Genomic DNA, 15,543 nt, shown 5'->3' with positions numbered 1-15,543 from the left:
CCTCCGTTCTGTTATCAAATATATATATATATATATATATATATATATATATATATATATATATATATATATATATATATACATATATATATACACGCTCCAAACCAAAGTCCTCTACCCAGGGGCAACGCCTTAGGCCCTTATCCATATATATATATATATATGGATAAGGGCTAAGGCATTGCCCCTGGGTAGAGGACTTTGGTTTTGGAGCGTGTAGCATTTTATGACCGGATGCCCTTCCTGATGTCTATCAATGACTCTTGGGTGGATTGGATCCTCCGACCCTTCAATCAGAGTGGAGCGCTTTAACCAACTGAGCCACAGCTGCTATATATATATATATATATATATATATATATATATATATATATATGTATAGATAGATAGACAGATAGATAGACAGATATAGATAGATAGATAGATAGATATACATAAATATATATATATATATATATATATATATATATATATATATATTATGATCATCATCATCAGCCGTTTGAGTATCCACTGCAGGACCGGCCTATCCCGACCGAAGTCGGGACGATACACCCAATGTATCTCTACCAAGTGTCTTAGGCTGTCTGGTAAAGATTGTATGTAGGGTGAGAAGTGCATGTAAATGTAACTGTTGTGTTGGAGTGGCTTTGGATGTGTGTGTAGTCTGTGAACCAAGTGTAATCGGTCCGTGCAAGCCGACTGGGTGCAAGCATACTTTATAGTATGCGACACTGGTTCAACCACAGCACCCTTTGCGTCCGCCAATGCAGTACGTGGCCGTGTGAACACTCCCAATGTTTATTACCCTGGCGGGGCGTGAACCCTGGCTCACCCATGTACGAATCGCACATTGTACCACAGAGGCTCATATATATATATATATATATATATATATATATATATATATATATATATATATATATATATATATATATATATATAAACAGAGTAAAGAAAAATAAACGAATAAAAAAACAATATGTACACCAGATTACTGACGTCCTCCATTCATTATATATCTGTAACAATTGGACTTGAACAGCTTTAGGTTGAAGTTTGGGGGGAAACAACTCTGGGGAAGCGAGTTCCAGAGAGATGCAGTCCAGAGAATAAAAGAATTCTGATAGGCAGAAATACTGCAATATGGCTGTGTGACATTCCAGTCATGAGCACTACCAGATGCCCGTGCCTCGCCCAGCAACCCTGGGATCCAATGGGATATGTTTGGTTTTACTAGCATTAAATGAAGCAAGGTTGTTTTGTCCCCACTGATTGATCTTAGATAAGTCTTGATTTATGGAGATGGCTGTACTGAGTTGAGAGTTAGAGATATTAGACTTTGTAAATGGGTATTTGAGTGTGAATGGACAATGAAGTGATGGTTCATCTGCATATTAATGAATGGGATTCTGAGTGACAGATAAGAGATCATGAATAATAACCATGAACAGAGTTGGCGCCAAAACTGATCTCTGTGGCACGCCGGCGTTAATTGAGTGGAAATTGGACTATACATCATGTACGTTTACTCTTATTTTTCTGATGCTGAGATATGAGGAAAGTAGAGGAACAAAAGACGTTAGCACATAGCAAGGGAGTTTGGAAAGCAAGGAACGGTGCCACACTCTGTTGAAAGCATTAGAGATATCAAGGGCTACTGCAAGAATTTCTCCTTATTGGTCAGTTGATTGATGGATGGACTGAGTCAAGAGACTGAGTATGTCAATGGTGGATCTTTTCTGGCGAAAACCATGTTGTCTATCACTAATTAAGTTATTGGATTCAAGATTGACTATGTGCTTATTAATTAAAATTTTAAATACTTTACCAAAAGAAGATGTGACAGCTATAGGTCTGTAATCAGAGGGGTCAGAGGAACTTCCTTTCTCTGGAATTGGGTGGATATTGGCTTCTCTCCATGAATTAAGGAATGAAGAAGTACTTATGCATAGTCTGAATAATTTAACTAGAAGAGAGGCAAGTTCTGGGGAACACGTTTTCAAAACAGTTGGAGGAATTCCATCTGGGCCTGGAGCTTTGTTGGTTGGTAGATTGTCTAGGATGGATTGTTTGTATCTTGTCTGTATTTTAAGTGGAACAGTTTCGGGAGAGTCAAGATCTTGTACTGGGACATTCTGGCTGACTTTGTCTATGGCAGAATTTCTTGCAAATGTTCTGGCAAAAATATTTGCTGCCCCACGCGGCTCATTTGTAATATTGTCATCTGAAGATTTTAGTGGGAGAATTTATAATGTCTTGTTAAAGTTATTATTAAAAGAATTGGGAGTTGATCAGAATATTCTATTATCATTACAATTGTTAAGTAGTTTTGATGCCTGATTTTGAAGAAAGTTTGATTTAGCGAGATTTATTACAGCTTCTGCATGGTTTCTATCAATTGTAAATTGAGAGAGTGATTCAGATGTTTTTAATTTTAATTTAGAGTTATATGTTAATCACTTTTGGGCTGTTGCTCTGGCACAGTTGCTATCAAACCATTTTGGAGAGTTCGATCTTTTGAGAAGTACTGATTTGGAATGAATAAATCGACAGCAGCTAGCATTAAATCATTAATGTGGGACTGGGTACAGTTAACATGACTAGAGTAGAATGACTGCCATGGAATGTCAGCAAGATAATTTCTAAATCCATCCCAGTTTGCCCTGTCAAAGTGCCATCGGGTCAAGCTGACAAGTTCAGACCAGGGAGTTGTGGGGGAGCTAACTAATGAGGCTTTGATGATATTGTGGTCAGAGGATCAAAGTGGTGGCAGTACTTTTAGCCTGTATTGCTCTGGATTATATGTCAGGAATAGATCCAAGAGATGGGCATTATGTTCAGGATTATCGGGTTTTCTGGTTGGTTGCTTTACCAACTGTGTGAGATTAAATGATTCTGCGATCAGCTTGCACTCTAGACCAGCATCTTCAGTCCTGGCATAATGCAATAACCATTCAACATTATGTACGTTATAATCACCCAAAATGGCAATTTCGGTGCTAATGGCAAGGTTAAGGTTACTCAATCATGTGGACATGGAGTCAAATACACTGGGTTCTGAAGAATAATTGGGGGGAGAGATAGCCTACCCAGATGTATTTGGTGATATTTAGATAATTTAGTTTATACAGTTAGTATTCAAAATTTTTTGAAGTATAAAACAGTGTCAACTGCATATTGGGATTTGATATAACAACAAGTGTCACCCTTGTTACGGAAGTTTGTGAGGAGATGGTAACCAGGAACACAAAATGGGGATATTTCGGTAGAGGGAGATATTTCTGGTTCTGTGAGGAACAGGGCCAGAGGGGATATGGACTGTAGGAAAAAATTAACTGAATTCAGATTGGTGCTGAGATCACGGATATTGGTGAAGAAAAAGGCCGCACCTGCACTTTTCCGTTGAGGAGCATGAATGCAATTTGCAACAATCGTTGCTGGAACAATAGCTTCATGGTGACCAAGAGGACCCTGTGCCACCAGCCCTACCCTGCCAGTGGTGGCAATCCAAGATACCACCTCGTTTGCTAGTATAATGCAGTGGCCATTGCTAAAGAAAGCAGAAAATAAAAGGTGTGATATCTTACGTGCATGTAGTGTGGTGTAGACAGTTGAAGGTAGACGTATTATGAGAGTATGCTGGCCTACAGTACTCTCTGTTGAAATGAATTCACACACACACACACACACACACACACACACATATATATATATATATATATATATATATATATATATATATGCAGTGGGGCTCAAAATAATTGTCAATAAAACAGAGGAAAAAAAAAACAGAGAAACAACCTAGCAGAGCCTCGTGCATTTCAGATGAATAACAAAATGTAAAACAGGTGGAGGATTTTACCTACTTTGGTCGTGTGCTCACAGATAAACATAACATTGATGCAGAAGTCCATCCATCCATCCATCATCCAATCCTACGTTGTTCCATAAGGAGCGTAGGAGCCCAGGGCTAGGCAGTTGGTCCTGACATTTAAGATGAGAGTGACCAGCCTCACTCATCCCTGTCTGGCCTTACCTGAGCAATAAAACCCCAAACCATCCCTTGGATATAAACCTTCACCGGCTCAATCCGATTGGAGCGCAATAATTACCCACTAATGCACCAGGCGCCAAAATTTGGTTAAATGGTTACCACCCAGCATAGTAAACGGTTTCCTGGTGTACAGAAAACTATTTGGCTTGCCATTCATTGTAGAGTCACCCACAGGCAGAAGGAAGAGGAAAGAATGAAGGAAAGAAAGTTAGAAGAGAATGGAAGGAAAGAAGGATGGAGGAGAGGAAAGGGCAGACACCCGAGAGCAGCATTACATCGAGTGAGTGGATGGTAAGTGCCTCCACCTACCACAGTCCTTCCACGAAACAACCATGTCTTTTTTTTTTTTTTTTTTTTTTTTTTTTTGGTCAACGCCTGAGACCCAGTGTCTATGAAAATACCAGCTTGAGAATCGAGGCTAAGTATCGATATACGGTATATAGCTGTATGCCTCTCCACTCAGTTATATGGAGTTGAATCGTGGACTATTTACCAGAGTCATAACTAACAGCTGAAGTTGCTTCACATCCGATATGCACAACCCATCCAAGGGCACACATGACAGAAGAAAGTCCCTCTCTCACATATTCTCCTGTGAGCAAAGTCAACCAGCATAGAAAGCATGTTGGGTATAAAACATCTGAGATGGGTCAGACACGTGTTCTGCATGCCAGCGCACCACCTTCCTACCCAGTTTCCGTATGGCCAACTCCCTGCAGCACGTCGCAACCAAGGGGGACAGAGGAGATATAAAGTTCATATAAGGAGATCTCTGAACAAATGCATTGTGATACCAAAGGATCTTGAAACCAATGCCGCGTACAAAGAACAATAGTGAGCCCTCTGTAGTGAAAGCAACATTCACCTTGAAGAAGGTCGGAACCTGGCGAGAGGAGAGCGTAGACTGTGGAAGAGCAGCCAAAATTGAGTTCTGCCAGCAAAACCGTATATGACATGCCGACTGTGTAGCAAAGTTTGTGGATCTAGTATTGGTCCGCGCAGTGACACACGGTGGCACCAAAGACAATGAGAAACACACCATGCTAGTGAGTATAGCAGGAGTTGCCTTGTTTTCAGTAACAGAAGGATGTTTTAAGTACGTAAGCAAGTAGATAAGTGTGTGTGTGTGTGTGTGTGTGTGTGTGTGTGTGTGTGTGTGTGTGTGTGTGTGTGTGTGTGTGTGTGTGTGTGTGTGTGTGAGAGAGAGAAAGAGAGAGAGAGAGAGAGAGAGAGAGACCAAATATACTCTGCTTATACTCCAACTTCACATAATCTTGCAAGAAATTAATGATGAAATACTTTGACCTAATTTCTGCACAATACCTTAGCACATAAATAACACTGAATTCATAAGTGCCTAATCCTGTACCCAACTGTGATGGCAGATCGTTTGCATATAGTGAAGATGCGGCTGGAAGGCGTATCTGTGAGAGACATTGCTCGGAAGACTGGTGCAAGTGTCTCTACGGTTTACAGATGGATTCACCGCTGGCAGCAGGAGAACAACGTGGATGCCAAAGTCTGTCAGAGAACACGTCATCTCGAAACTACATCCTGGAGTTTAGCGTCAGGAGACCACACGCTATCCCACCAACATCATTTCATTTCTTTGCCCACTGTGTATTATGCACAATGAAACATTGCCTCCTGGGGCATATAACCTCATCGCTTTCATGCTCAAGAGGTCAGTGCTCAGGGGATCGCTAAATGATCATTGTGGAGCTCAAAGAATAATATGAAAATCGTGGCGCATTTCTTGATGTGTCCTGCCTCGATCAGTTGTCATCCAGTGTTAATTTGTGGTTAGAGAAAAGCATGACCGGACTAAACTGGCGGCGAAACCTGAAGCGCGACACTGAGAATTCACTAAGAATATCAAGAAACTGCCGCCATTGTTTTCAATCAAAGGAAAAAGCTTGTATTAATAACATTTAAACATGCTTGTTTTTATCGATCATGAGTGTAAATTTTTTGCGCTTACGTTCTTCATATTAATTTTACTCTCACCTGGCGATAATTTTCATTATATTTTTTTCGAATGCATATTGTACTGAAGACTTTAGTTGAGGATGTTTCTGACTCCTTCCCGGCAGAAAGAATTCTTATCAGTAGGTAAAAAATATATATTTCTGCTGTATTTCACACTGCAATTATTTAGCAGTTTTGTATAGTGTTCCTCAGTGCCGGATTATTTTCCTTGTTTGGCAGCAGGATACCACTGCATATTTGTTAAACTATTCACTACGATGTATTAGTTTTTTCTAGCAACCCACAACCTGTTTCACTCAACTAGGGAGACATTTCAGAGTGAAGGGGTGATTGACGGTTATATCGAACCCCTCCACTTTGAAGGCAGTATGACTGAGTTCACTTTAAACATATACTTTGCTCAACATCTTCAGAATGTAAACTCGTATACCAGTGGATGGAAACAAATCTGAAGTAACTCATTAGTATCCTGGCCTAGTAACTAATTGATTAGAAGTACATACCTAGCTCATTCAGTATCATAGCATGCTCTCCATATAATTTCATTCATTGCTAGAGAGTGCTCAGGTAATGAAGAATTTGGTATGAATTTCCACCGGTTCTCTAAGACGAAAACAGCCAAGTTGTTTATTGCCAGACATCCTGGGCTCTTAGCATAAAAATGGCAAAAAGGGGTTTTAAAAGGGTCTTGTTGAGTGATTTTACGAAATAATGTTTACATTCTTAAAGGACATAAGGTACCTATAGGCAAACAGGAGGCTCTAGTAAGACGTATTTCAATCCTGTCTCTCGGTGACACTCATTTAAACCGGCCGCTGGGACGGTCTGGCACTTAGCAAAGCCATAATAAGATATCAAGCGTTGGCATACTCATAAAATTCATCAAAGCAGTAAACGGCTTGACAGACCTGGACGATTTCTGCAATATAATCTATCAGTTATAAAAAGAATGATCAGGATACCTCTCCCCTATAGAAGGCAAATTGGGAGAGGGTCAAAAAGAACTCAGTGAATGTACGGATCTTGAATTTGGCTCTCTCTTGTCTTGTTTTTTTTTTTTTTTTTTTTCATGAAGGGAACAATTTGCGGGATCCTGGCCTCTGGTTCCCTTTTCCTTGCATAAAAATAAAAGAATAGTAATATTCTTTTGTCATTAACTTTCATGCACTAAAGTCTCCAAAAGTCCCGCTCCACCTGCCGTTCAGCAACTCGCAACCTTTCATTTGTCCGAGTAAGTTTGCATACCGTCACTATAATCTGTCTGGTTGCTAACACAATTTAGGTTTTTCCAGTAGTTTTTTTTATTATTCTAACTAATACTATATTTGAGTTACAGAGGAGCAGCAGGAGAAACTGAATATTTGAAGCAATAGTACAAAGTTTGAAAGTAAAATTAAGATTCGTTGTCTTCATGTTTTTCATCCTCTCTCAATTTGCACTTTATGGGGGAATCATATCCTGACCATTGTTCTTTAAGTTGCTGAGAAGAGTAAGTTAAGTGAATAATGAGAGTTAATATGAAACAGAATTATCAACAAAGTCTTACAACAGTGGGTACGTAAAAGCCGGATGACAAAAGCACTGATTCTCGTCTGTTAAGGAAGCTGCATACCATCTCTTCCTAAGGGACATGTTTTTCGATATGTGCGGTATCTGTTATTTGGTAAGTTGCTTATGCAGAGTAAGGTGAAACTGGTAGGATCTATGTAACACATAAGAGAACAGAACGGTGTAATACACTAAACATATCCCATAGGAGAAGTTATTAGAGAGCTTCCTCAGCCAACGAGAATGCGGGCCTAATTAGCTATGGGTGATGAAGCAAGCCATGAGCAAAGACACAACCTTTGGTGTAGGTTACACAGTCTCCTTCATCAGCCCCTCTCTGCCAGGTCCTTAAGAGGTGTGGTTACATAAGTTAATACACCTACACAAATATTTTGTTTCAGTCCGGCATTTCATGGGTAATTTTGAAGGATGTGTGTCGTGGGTATAGGGAGAGCACAAATTACATCAGTGTGTGTGTGTGTGTGTGTGTGTGTGTGTGTGTGTGTGTGTGTGTGTGTGTGTGTGTGTGTGTGTGTGTGTGTGTGTGTGTGTGTGTGTGTGTGTGTGTGTGTGTCTTGGCTGACCAAGAATAAGTCAGATACAAAAATACACACAACTTTCAAAGTTATAGAAGAAATACAAAAATTTGCAAAACAAGAAGCGTGGTATCTTTATGAAATGTTGATCACCCACCACCAGGATACCCGACAACATTGAGTTGGATGGGGACACCCATCATTCACTCACTCAGTATAGAAATGCAATATGATCTCTACATTGAGTGACAAGCCAACTGGTTTCCTGTACCTAGGAAACCATTTACAAAGCTGGGTGGTAACCATATAACTGGGGTTTCTCGCAGGGTAAAGTGTCCCTCAGATTTCCCTGTCCATAATCTCCTAATCATGGCAGTCGTTTCAGAGAGCCTCGGAGAGCTCAATACCTGCCCAGGGCCCCAACCAAATTTGCAGATTCGCATGGCCATGTGGAATGTGAAAGATGTAAATAACGAGAGCCAGAGGGTGGAAGCGCTGAATGTATTCAAGAGTGCGAAACATGCCGTGATGGCATTGTGTGAAACGAAGATGAGAAGGTGAGAAGTGGAGAGGTGGGAGGGCGTGAAATGTGTAAGATCGGGAATGAATGGGCGAGGAAGATGCAAGGAAGGAGTTGCTTTCTTGATGAATGAGGTGTTGCAGGGTGGAATGAGAGACTACAAATGTGTCACCTGGAGGTGTATGTTACAGTCTGTCAATTTCAAATATGAGAAGGTGAAAGTGGCAGTGACTATAGCATATGCACTGTGTGAGGACTGAGTGAGAGAGAGAAAGACAGGTTTTGTGATGAGCTGGATGACGTACTGGGAGAAATGCCCAGGAGATATAAAGTGATTCTAATGGGGGTTATGAATGGAGGAGTAGGCACTGGTCCTGAGGATGACATAATGGGTTGTTATGGAGTACCAGGAGAAAATGATAATGGGAAGTGACTAAAGGATATGTGTCAGGAGAAGAGGTTGTACATTTGTAACTCGTATTTCAAACACAAAGATGCACATAAATATACATGGTATAGAGGGAACGGAGATCGTGTTGAAAGAAGCCTGATTCGTTACGTACTCGTAGAGAGGTCGGTGATGGGAATGGCTGTCGATACGAGGGCCATGAGAGGATGATGTGGAGGTCTGTCAGATCATATGACTGTGGTATGCAAGATCAAGCTGAGAGGAGTGAGGTGGATCAGGAGAGAGAGGAGCAGTCAGGGAGAAAGAATGAAAGTTGAGAAGCTGAGGATCAAAGAATTGGCAAATGATTACAGGACCAAAGTAGAGGAGGAGTTAGAATTAGTGAATTACAATAAAAATGAACTGGGCAGCTTGTGGAATGCATACACGGATTGCTTAGTTAGGAATGCTAAAGGGGTGTGTGGTGTGGCAAGACTAACAACAAACAAAAAAGATATGGCATGGTGGGATGAGGAAGTTCAGAGAGCAGTGGAGGAAAAGAGGAAGAAGTAAATAAAGTGGTTGCAGGGCAGGGGTTCAGTTGAAATTTCATTCATTGCCAGACGCCATGTATCCCAAACGGGGTGGCCAAGGGCTTAGAGTTAATTGTTTTACAGGGAGGGGCACTAATCCTCCACCAACCCCACTTGACACGTAGGGAGAACGTTATGCCAACAGCATCTGGTGTTCCCAGGCGGTCACCCATCCAAGTACTAACCAGACCCAACGTTGTTTAACTTCGCTGATCGGACGGGAAGCTGTGTACTCAACGTGGTATGGCAGTTGGCAAGAACCGAATATACTGAGAGCAAGAAGCACGTAGAGACTAGTGAAGAGGAAAACGGAGATAAATAATGATCCAGGAACAATATTGAATGCGAACTACTCTGAATATAGGAAGTTATTCTGGAAAGTGGTGCGGAAATGTAGAAGTGAAAACGAAAAGAAATGTGATGGTGTGAAGGATGTAGGGGGTAGATTATTAACCCATGGGGATGAAGTAAGGACCAGATGGAGAGAATATTTTGAAAGCCTGATGAATAGGAATTGAGAGAGCAGAGAGGTTGTAAACATGAATGCTTTTCGGGGTGTGCAGAAAAGGAATGCTGTACCAGGAGACGTGACACTCACACAGGTGAAGAGTACTGTGAAGCAGCTGAAAAATGGGAAGGCAGCTGGGGTTGATGAGCAGAGATGTTTAAATGTAGTGGAGAGAGTGGAATGAAGTGCTTGTTGAAGATATGTAATAAGGCATGGATAAGTGAAACTGTGCCTGCAGAGTGGAAAAAGGCTGTGATTGTATCCCTGTGCAAAAATAAAGGTGAGCTAAGTGAGTGCAAGAATTATCGTGACATAAGTTTATGACTGTGGTAGGGAAGGTATATGTAAGAATTATTATAGTCTTTAGGGGGTCCCATGGCCCGTGCTGTCTAAGACGGTACCTTGTATATCTACAAGGCCTTCCCCTATCCGCCACCCGGGGACACACCAGGTAACAGTGGGATCCTGCCCCTGGATATATATATATATATATATATATATATATATATATATATATATATATATATATATGTATATATGTACATATGCTATTGCCTTCCAGAGTTCATGGGCGAGGGATTGTGCCAGCAGGCACTAAGCGCACCGCCCTCCTCCTGTCGGCTCATAGGCGCGAAGCTCATAGGTCCCTACCCGGGGGTTCCCTACTTTATTAGTTTTTGAAAGTTCCCAGTTCCGTCCTGTATTGAGGACATGGGGCTCTGGGAGATATATATATATATATATATATATATATATATATATATATATATATATATATATATATATATATATATATATATATATATATATATATGTTACAGGCAAAGTGTGAAATCAGTCATTTCATGAAATGTCTAGTAAATTCGTGAAATGGGTGTAAATTGGGATGGGTTAATTTAAGTTATATTATTTTAGGCTGCAGTTAGGTTAGGCTGGGATAATCTAGGTTAACCTTGGGTTATCGGTAGGTTAGTCTAGGTTTGGTCAGGTTAGCTTAGGTTAAGTTAATTTAGAGGAACCCTACGTTTTGTTATGCGTTCATCTAAACTCATACATGTATATACATACATATACATATATATATACAAAGGTATATAATTATATATATATACATATATACATATGTATATATTTACATGTAGTGTCATGATTTTAAGTAATATAAGTTAGTGTGAGCTAGTATTGTAAGAGTAATCGTAGACATTATTATATAGTCTGTACAGTTCATGTAATCATTTAATCTTATATTTAAGACTAGTCTTAGTTGATATTCATAATGTAAACATTATTCTGATAGTGATAGTATTAAGTCAAGCATTGATATGCATATAATGTTTATACCCAGTGAACCAGCCGTTGTTAACAAAGAAGTATAACCGCGGAAATTTAGTGGAAATTAAAAATCGCGAGTGTCTTTCTTCGTATTCTGATCTAGAGATTTATATGCTGAAGTTAATAATATTCCCCTTTTGTACTATGCAGTGGTGATTGAGAGCTGTCTGAAGTAAGATTGTTGAAGGTAATCATTAGTGATGCGTGAAATTCGTGTTATTGAAACGTGTTTACTTTCACATAAGCATATAACTCGACGCGGGTAATAAAACTGTTTGAATTCCTAATTGATTTGACTTTGTTATGATAGTAGTTCCTGTACGCTTATCACAAAAATTTCAACATCGTAAGTCATTTTGCTACATTTATATGTCAAGTGCAAACGTATCTCTCGCATTACAAAGTGTTTAGTTTTTTTTCATTCTTTCCACTTCCCCCGTTTAGGGGGGGGGGTACTATGTCAGATGCCCCTACTGCCTCCCCCTCCTTCAGGGGGGGAGATGGTCCTGACGAACCCCCAACTGCTAGATGGACCAACCCTATCGAGACTGAACAGCCCCAGACCCGCGTCCCGCTTGACATCGCTGTAAATAACGCCACGTTCGTGCCCTTCATGCCCTCGGTTATACTTCCCTGGCTAGCCTCAATCCTTTCATGATAATGTAATTGATGGATAAGCTGGTGAGGTAAAATTTGTGAAAAAAACTTGATAATGGAGACCTCCTTATTAAAACTGTTAAATTTGCCCAGGTTAAGGAATTGCTTAAACTGAGTAAGTTCCATGAGTGTGATATCGAGCCAAGGATCCCGCAATCCATGAATTCCTGCAAAGGTGTCATCACTTGCAGGGATCTCATAGTAATGGAAGAGGATGAGATCATACAGGAACTTGTGCAGCAGGACGTAATAGATGCTCATTTCATCACTCGTTTCACGGAAGGCATAAGGACGAAGACAGCTACGATCGTCTTGACGTTTGGAAAAGTGTCTCTTCCCAGTCATGTCAGAGTGGGATACAAAATTATCAATGTACGTCCATATATTCCCAATCCCCTTCGCTGCACCAAATGCCAGATTTATGGGCATCTTGAAAGGACATGTCGGGCTTCCCAATCAGTCTGTGGAAAGTGTGCAATGCAAGGTCATGATGCTGAACATTGCACATCAGGGACTGTCAGCTGCTTTCACTGCAAGGGTGCTCACTCCACTTCCTCTAGGGACTGTCTCAAGTGGAAGGAGAAAGAGGTCTGTGTGGTGAAGGTGACTGAGGGCATCTCTTACTACGAAGCAAGGAAAAAGGTGAAGGAGTTGCATGCAACTCCCACACCGAATAGGTCCTATGCTTCGGCGGCAATGTCCAATCCTGTGATGTGCACTGTGGAGATGCAGACTGATCTTGTGCTTGTTAATCAGGCCACTCACTCTACCTCAACCTCCACCTCTCAACCTCCTGTATGATCCAACTCTTTAACTGACCTCCCTAAAGCTTCTTCATACTCACAGGCCGCTGCTGCTTCTCAGTCAGTCAAGCCTAAACCGAAATCTGACAAGACTGTTAAAAATAACAACCACCCTTTCAAAGATACGTCCTCATGTCCTTCCTGCTCCTGGTCCAGCGAAGGAAAGAAGAGTTAGCTCTTCTTCAGGGGACTCTGGGAGCCTTGTCATTGATGAACAAATGGAGATTTACGTTAGCAAGCATCGGGAAAGGTTTCCCGGTAGCAACTTGCCTGGTCATGGGGGGCATAAAAAAACTAGGAGCACTTGCCACCCTCATATATCTTAACCCACTGCGTCCCGGAGACGTGAATTCACGTCCTCACATGATGTGCACTCATATCCCGGAGACGTGAATTAACGCGGCAACATTGCAAGGTCCTTAATTTGCACAAATTTCAATTTTTGCGAGTGATTTCGTGAGTGATTTTTGGGATGTATACACGGGACACCTTCCTCTATTCCTCTACAAGATGCCAAGCAGGGACAATGCCTTACACCGCATAACCTCTCCCCCCCCATGCACGCCATTGTCTCGGCAATTCACCTGTTACCAGTGACCTGGCCAATAAAGACATTCAGGGGCAGAGTGATTCCCCAATCGATGACAATGTGGAGGACAAAGTTTACATAGTGGTCAGAAATGATGATCAGTTAATGTGGGAAAAAAAAGGTCATGAATGGTGATGAGTTAGTGAGTGAAACAATGCTTATAATGACTATATTAGTGTTTGAAAACCAATATACTCTTGTACTACGTATAAATTTGTACCAAGTAAATGAATAAATACTGTTTATGAGTGGATAAAATAGTTACCCTCCCATAGAACTCGTTTTCTTTGGTGCCAGCCTGTTAGAAAACCCAGTCAGGTAAGAAGGTACTCGTGCCTTGATCGAGTATTTTAAACCTCAGGTGAGCGATTTCTCTATGAATTTTCGATGTTTCTCACCAAAAGCGGATGTTTGAGCCAAAAAAAAAAAAAGGTCCAAAAATGTCTGGACTGGGGCGTACCACTGCCCAGAAAACGTCGGGATGGAGTGGGTTAAACCGCCGCATTCACTATATTACAGTGGAATTGTAGAGGTGTTGGGAATAAATTACCAAATATAGCAATCTTGCTTTCAATACAGAGGCCAGACGTTGTTTGTTTACAGGAGACCTGCCTGGATGATCATCCTGACCCTCCACAGTTCAAACACTACCACTCGTACAGAAGATATGAAGGTCACGGAGTTGCCATATACACACACAAATCACACCCACAAACGGAAGTGATTCTAAATTCTACTCTGCAAGCTGTCGCATGCAGAGCAAAATTTAATAACACATATTTGTCTCTTTGCTCTCTGTACTGTCCTCCACATGGCCTTATTGAAAGTGATGCTTTAAATTCACTATTTGAACATCTTCCTGGGAATAAGTTAGTGTTGGGCGACTTTAACGCCCATCACTATCAATGGGGTAGCTTGAGGATTGATGGTCGTGGTGAGCAAGTAGCCAACCTAATACTACAGGCCAATCTCTGTCTTCTGAACGATGGTAGAGCAACTCGTGTAGATGATCGTACTGGTAACTTTTCAGCTATTGACTTATCTCTGGCCTCCCCTGGTATACATCAAGATTTCTCGTGGGACCCTTATGAGGATTCCTTGGAAAGTGATCATTTACCCATCTGTCTTTCTTTTACAAGCAACATTGTTTCGGACCCTCTACCCTCAAAATTTAACTATGAGAAAGCAGATTGGGGATCCTTCTCAAGGATCACTGATTTAGATATATCTGGGGAGACCATAGATGTTAAGGTCGAAAATGTAACTAATTCCATAATACACGCAGCTGAGGCTGCTATTCCCAAGACTTCTACAGTTCATGCGAAGCATTGAGCACATTGGTGGACGCCGGATTGCCGACAAACATTAAGGAAACGCAATAGGAGATAGAGGATTTTTGATAATCAGCCTACTGAGGAAAATTTTATTGCATACAAACAAGCACGGGCCAATGCAAGGAGAATAATAAGAAGGGCGAAACATGACTCCTGGCAGTCCTTTTATATCCACGGTGACTCGTACTACACTATTAACCCGTCATGTCCCGAGTTATTTTGCATCTCCGACACCCCCCAATCCTGAGCTATTTTGGAAAAAAAAATTTTGGCTAAAACCTCTGCTCTTGGTGAGAAACATCGAAAATTCATGGAGAAATCACTCGCTTGAGGTTTAAAATACTCGATACAGGTAGCAGTACCTCCTTACCTTACTGAGTTTTCTATCAGGCTGGCTCCAAAGAAAACGAGTTCTATGAGGGGGCAACTATTCCACACCACTCATAAACGGTATTTATTTATTTATTTGGTATGAATTTATATGTAGTACGAGAGTATATTGATTTTCAAACAGTAATATAGGCATTATAATCATTGTTTCACTCACTAACTCATCAACATACCTGACCTTTTTTGGCGACATTACCTGATCATCATTTCTGACTGTTTCTTCCTCCAATGTTATGTAAACTTTGTCCTCCACATTGTCATCGATTGGGGAATCACTCTGGTCCTGAATGTCTTTACTG

The 15,543-nt window shown here is 40.9% G+C and overlaps 1 non-coding gene across 1 annotated transcript; it reads right to left on the bottom strand.

Moving 5' to 3' along the window:
- Positions 1-9,767: 9,767 nt before the first annotated feature.
- Positions 9,768-9,886, bottom strand: LOC145392589 (5S ribosomal RNA). The gene has a single exon (XR_013896020.1). It is a non-coding gene; the product is annotated as a 5S ribosomal RNA (ribosomal RNA).
- Between the last annotated feature and the right edge of the window lie 5,657 nt (positions 9,887-15,543).

Source organism: Coenobita brevimanus, chromosome 22, assembly GCF_032717465.1.
Source record: "Coenobita brevimanus isolate Jiangsu-jjx chromosome 22, ASM3271746v2, whole genome shotgun sequence".
Classification (NCBI taxonomy): domain Eukaryota; kingdom Metazoa; phylum Arthropoda; class Malacostraca; order Decapoda; family Coenobitidae; genus Coenobita; species Coenobita brevimanus.
The sequence above is the reverse complement of the archived record's forward strand: the minus strand, read 5'-3'. Positions and strand labels throughout refer to the sequence as shown.